Genomic DNA, 6,056 nt, shown 5'->3' with positions numbered 1-6,056 from the left:
AAAAAAAAAAAGAAAAATGATTCTCAGGCCAGATGCCGTGGCTCACACCTGTAATCCCAGCACTTTGGGAGGCTGAGGGGGGGTAGATCACTCAAGGTCAGGAGTTCAAGACCAGCCTGGTCAACATGGTAAAACCCCGTCTCTAACTGAAAATACAAAAAAAAAAAAAATCCAGGCATGGTGTTGCATGCCTGTAATCCCAGCTATTTGGGAGACTGAAGCAGGAGAATCGCATGAACCCAGGAGGCAGAGGCTACGGTGAGCTGAGATCATGCCACTGCACTCCAGCCTGGACAACAGAGCGAGACTTAGTCACTGCAGCCTTGACTGTTTTCTGTGCTCAAGCAGTCTTCCTGCCTCAGCCTCCCAAGTAGCTGGGACTACAGGCACACACCACCACGCCCGGCTAGTTTATTTTTTATTTATTTTTTGTAGAGAAAGGAGTCTCGCTATGTTGCCCAGGCTGCTCTTGAACTCCTGGCCTCAAGCAATCCTCCTGCCTCTGCCTTCCCAAGTGCTGTGATTACAGGCATGAGCCACTGTGCCTGGCCAAGTTAGCTTTATTTCTGGGTCAATGAATGGTACCAACACTCTATAAGCACGAACTGTATCTTTAGTGACACTGTGATACATAAATGAGCTTATTACCCCTGAATGTCTATATCTAAACCCACGTAACACTTGGGAAGGAGACAGAAAGAAGTGAGCCCATCTTGGGACAGGAGCTCCTTTGGTGAGTGTAGCACAAAGTGATTTGTTAGGGAAAGCACATGTCTTTCCAGAAGGACATGAGCCAGGACTTTCCTGGAATACTTCCCACCACCCTATGCTTCTCAGAAATCAGGGTCCAGGCCAGGATGAATGAGCGAGAAATCACAGTTCATCCCAGTACTGACACCCACACCCAGAGAGGCCCTGGCCCGGGATGTATCCCAAGGACAGAAGGTGGAGGGAGGAGGCTGGGGGGAGTTCACTTCCTATGGAGTGAATGGAAACAGCCTGGCTCTGCCTAACGTGCGTGAGTGGCTGGGGGTGGCTTGAACAGCTTGAAGTACCTTGTGTAGTGTGTGCGCACATTCACAATGCTAGAAAAAAACAAAAACGAGAGCTAAGCCAGAAGTTTGAAATACTGTGGTGCATGATGCTGCTGAGTTGCAAGAAAGGGAAGCTCGTGAGCCGGGAGGCTTCCGTGTGGCAGATCCTAACTCCTGACCAACTTTGTTTCACCCGTGGTGATAACCAGCAGAGGCTCTCCAGGTTGTTTTTTTGAACATACTACAATTCATTAACAAATACCTGCGAGGGCTTAGCTTACCACGAGCCAGGCACTGTGAGGAGTGCAGTTATAGTGGTGATCAAAACCAGACACAAACCCAGACCTTGTGGAGCTTATCGTCTAGTTGGGGAGATGGACATACATCAAGTATTCATGAAAATGAATGAAAGGTACGCAGAAAAGAACTGGCCTCCCAACAAATACGGGCACATGTTTTTTCAGTTCTTCCACTTCACAGAGATCTGGTACTATTATAATTATGATGGCACCATGGGCTGCACTTAGTGGACCCATAAAGTTCTACTGGTTTGGGTTTTTTTAAAAGATATCCTACACGCTTAAGCAGGGAATCTTTTGGAAACCTCTGGAAGGACAGAACAATCATATTAAAAATGCAAATAGGGTTGGGCAGAGTGGCACACACCAGTAATCCCAGCACTTGGGGAGGCTGAGGCTGGTGGATCACGAGGTCAGGGGTTTGAGACCAGCCTGGCCAACACAGTAAACCCCTGTCTCTACTAAAAATACAGAAAAAAAAAAAAAAAAAACACTAGCCAGGCATGGTGGCGTGTGCCTGTAATCCCAGCTACTTGGGAGACTGAGGCATGAGAATCACTTGAACCTGGGAGGCGGAGGTTGCAGTGAGCCAATATCATGTCACTGCACTTCAGCCTGGGCAAAAGAACAAGACTATCTCAAAAAAAAAAATAGGACCAGGACGCTTAGCCTCAAGATTCTGTGACTTGTCAGGGTGGGAGAAAAAAAGTATGTCAATAAGTGTAGATGTGATTAAGTAAGTTTTAATAAAGAGCAGGGGAATTTAGAGAAACCATGCCAAGCATTAAATGTATTATTTTTAGTAACCAGAATTTCCTTCTATTGATGTAATTAAGATTTTATAGTGTTGGAGAGGCCAAGGCAGGAGGACCACTTGAAGCCAGGGGTTCAAGACCAGCCTGGGCAACATAGCAAGACCCTGTCTCTCCAAAAAGAAACTTAAAAATTAGCCAGGTGTGGTGGTGCACGCCTGTAGTCCCAAGCTGCTAGAGAGGCTGAAGCGGGAGAATCACTTGAGCCTATGAGTTCAAGGCTGCGGTGAGCTATGCTTGCACCACTGCACTGTAGCCTGGGTGACAGAGTGAGACCCTGTCGCAAAAAGAAAAAAAAAAAAAAAAAGCAAATAATACTCTACTCTCAGATATGAGTGTTTCTGTTGACCAGGAATGTTACCATTCCTGGTTCTTTTTGATGCAGAGGTGGCCTTGTGAAAGGACATGGTTTCTGCTGAGCTGAACACGCTTTAGTGTAATCTGATGAAGAAATTCTATGCTGGTTGCGGTATTAGTGGAAAGTGTTTTATTTTGCAGAAAAAGCACAAGTTCCACAGAGGGCAACAGTTTTCCATTCACTTCACAGTTATCTATTGCTGCATGACAGACTACCCCCCAAAACTTAGTGGCCCAAGCCACTATTTTATTTTGCATGATTCTATGAGCCAGGAATTTGGGCAAGATTCAGCAGAACAGTTCCACTTCCTGTGACACTGGCTGGGGTCACTCACAGTTGTGTGCCACTGGTGGGTCAGCTGAGAGGGCCCAGCCGGCACAGGGACAGTGAGACTGGACCATCCAGGGGGTTTTTTTCGGTTTTTTGTTGCTTCGTTTGGATGGCTGAAACAGCTGGCAGCTGGCCAGGGCTCTCCAGCAGGGTGGCCAGACCTCTATGGGGTGGCTCAGGGCTCTGAAAGTGAGTGCTTCACAAGGACGGGTCCAGTGTGTCCCCCTTGCATCATGCTGGCTCATGGCTCACTGGCCAGGGCCAGTTTCATGGCCACACCCAGAGTCCATGTGGAGGGGCCTGCACAAGACACGGAGCCAGGAGGTGTAGTTCCCAGGGGACCACAGAAGTAACGTTCACCACAGGGACGGAGCAGATCACTGAAGGGAATGCCACTGGGAATCGAGCCCCATGTCCTGGCGCCTGAGCAGAGAGTTGTGTCCCCAAGACCATTACTCCTTATGGAAATTTTCACCTCCCTTACGCTTACGGCAATGCTAACAGTCACTGCAGATGGTTCTGAGAACCTTCAAATTGAAGCCCTCGTGATGTTTCCTAAGAAGTTGCAGTTGTCCAAATCCACAAACCCAGATTTTAGCTGGCAAGTCTGAGAGGTTCTGGGTAACTGTTTTGCTGCACAAACGTGGGTATTCCTGGAAGTTTAAAGATTCATCTTCAACATGCTAGGGAAAGCCACCATGATAGCTAGTCTAATGATGCCCAGACCATCCCCTCATTGATGAATGGAAGGCTCACATTTTAAGATGAATATGGGCCAGGGAGGTTTCACCTTTCTTGGCTGAGGTTGATGCCAAAGTGATAAAATAAACTTGGTGCTTCCTGCCTCCCTGTTCCCTGGGGATGGGCCAGAATCAGATGCCATCAGGGAGCCTGCCGGCAATTCTGAGAATTCCTTTTAAGAAGACACCTGCAGGAAGGGTGAACCGCTTTCTAGCCCTTCTGCAGCCAACCACTCCCCCTGCCTTTTGATGACACGGGTTCTGCACAAGCTGAGAGGGAGGAGAGGGTGACATCCATGTCTTGTAAAAATGCCTCAATGAGAAAAGGGCCACATGCATTTCTTGTAAAAAAAAATGTTCGGTGAGAAAAACAATTGCAGCAGCAACAGCAAATATTTACTGAATCTACTACTATGATCCAAGCCCCCAAATCAAGAAAATGTGAATGCTGATGTAAAAAAGGAAGGTATTTGTTCAAACTGCCTGGCCAGTGTTTTTGAAGAAAACAGAGATCTCCAAAGACCCCTTTTTTTTGTCTTAGGTAGCAAGCAAATGAGGAGTTCATTAAATGTGTACTGTTTATTTGTGGTGTCTCCAAGCAGAGTAGTTGGCTCTCGTTACATATCTGGGAGAATAATCAATGATTTATGCTCCTGACAGCCTTATCATAGCCGTTTACATAATGGTCATGTGTAATTGTGACTGTTTTATAACCGTCTGCGTATAACCTTACTATTTCAATGGATTACAATGTTTTGCTGTTGTGACTTTGCTTGTTTAATCATAGCTAAGACTTTTCTGAAGTCAAATACTTTTTCCATTATCACAGTGAGGCGTTGGCAAAAAAGTGGGGGCTGGCTGGTTACATTTGCTGAAAATAGATCATGCGTTTATTTGGACTCTCAAGATTGGAGCTCTGAATTCACATAGTCCAGTGTCTATGCACCAGAGCACCACTGCATTGCCATTGATTAGGACTGGCATGACCATTGCCAGAGGTTTAGCAGGCACGCATCCATCAAATACCATTTCAATCACTCAGAAATTTCTACAATAACAGAAGGCCCCCCGTGTGTTGGGATGGTGTACTGCGCTTGCTTGAGCACAGCTGATCGATCCAACCATTGGTCAGTGGTTGCATCTCCTCTTCAACACTCTCCTAAAGGGATAGGTCAGCCGTACTCTACTCTAGCATCTCCAGTGATGAAGAAGTCATCACCTCCTGAAGCCACATTGGCCTGCTCTCATTATTAACATGTTATTTTTATGGAGTAAACTCCTCCCCTGTCACTCCCCTCGTTTCCATCCCCAGACCTTGTTTATAACACAGGCCTCTTTGTGTCTCCTCACCCACAGGAATGCCCTGGAGTACTTGAAAGTAGCCATTGTGTTCTGGCTGTCCTGTGACAGCCTCCCACCTCTGCTGGAAACTTACTGCGTCATTGTAGCTAGGTTTGCATTTTACAGTGAAGCAGTTTTTACTTCACCTCATTAAATGTTCACACTGTGAAGTAGGGATTCGCATTTCCACTGTACAGATAATGAAATGGAGTCACAGGTTAAACCACTTACCCAAAGCTACACTGCTAATGACTGGCAGAGCCAGAACATGAATCTGCTCCAAATTCAATGCCTTTCATAATTTTCTCAATATGCACTTCATTTTTTTTCCTTTTCGAGACAGGATGTCACTCCCATTGCCTAGACTGGAGTGCAGTGGTGTGATCCCGACTCACTGCAGCCTCGACTTCTCTGGCTCAGGTGATCCTCTCAACTCAAGCCTCCTGAGTAGCTGGGACTATAGGTGCACACCACCACACCTGTCTAATTTTTGTATTTTTTGTAAAGATGGGGTTTTACCACATTGCCCAGCCTGGTCTCGAACTGCTGAACTCAAGCAATGTGCCCACCTCGGCTTCCCAGAGTGCTGGGATTACAGGCGTGAGCCACCGCACCCGGCACAATATGCATTTCATTTTGCCCATTCTCTCCCTCTGATGTCTTCTTTCTTCCCATTACAACTCCGCATGTCTCCTATGGTAGAAGGCATCAATGGCCCCAATTTTTCACCCTTCCCTTTCACACGTTTTGCCAGTTCCATCAGCAGGTGGAACTTGTTTCCCCTTGCCTGACTTTGTGTTCAACAGAATGAGGTGGGAATGTCCTCATGTGAGCTCCAACGTTAGGCTCCAGAAGCCTGTGTGTTTCTACTTTGCGTTTCTGCCATCACGGAACACCCAGAGCAGAGCCAGCCCAGCTAAGATTGGGTGACTCCCAGCAACCCACAGACTCAGGAAAAAACATTGGTTTTATTGAAGTTGTTGCATTTCAGGGGGCTGGTTAGGCTGCAGCTGCTAAGCGATACATGTCTCCAGCTTTCAAAAAGCTTCCCTTTCCCCACGGGGTTCCTTTCCCTTCATTACCTGGAAGCCTGTGTTAGCTTTCTCAACATCCTCCTCCTGCTTATTTCACAAATCATTGCC

This window comes from Mandrillus leucophaeus, unplaced genomic scaffold (genome assembly GCF_000951045.1).
Source record: "Mandrillus leucophaeus isolate KB7577 unplaced genomic scaffold, Mleu.le_1.0 Scaffold338, whole genome shotgun sequence".
Taxonomy (NCBI): Eukaryota; Metazoa; Chordata; class Mammalia; order Primates; family Cercopithecidae; genus Mandrillus; species Mandrillus leucophaeus.
Note: the sequence above shows the minus strand (reverse complement) of the source record.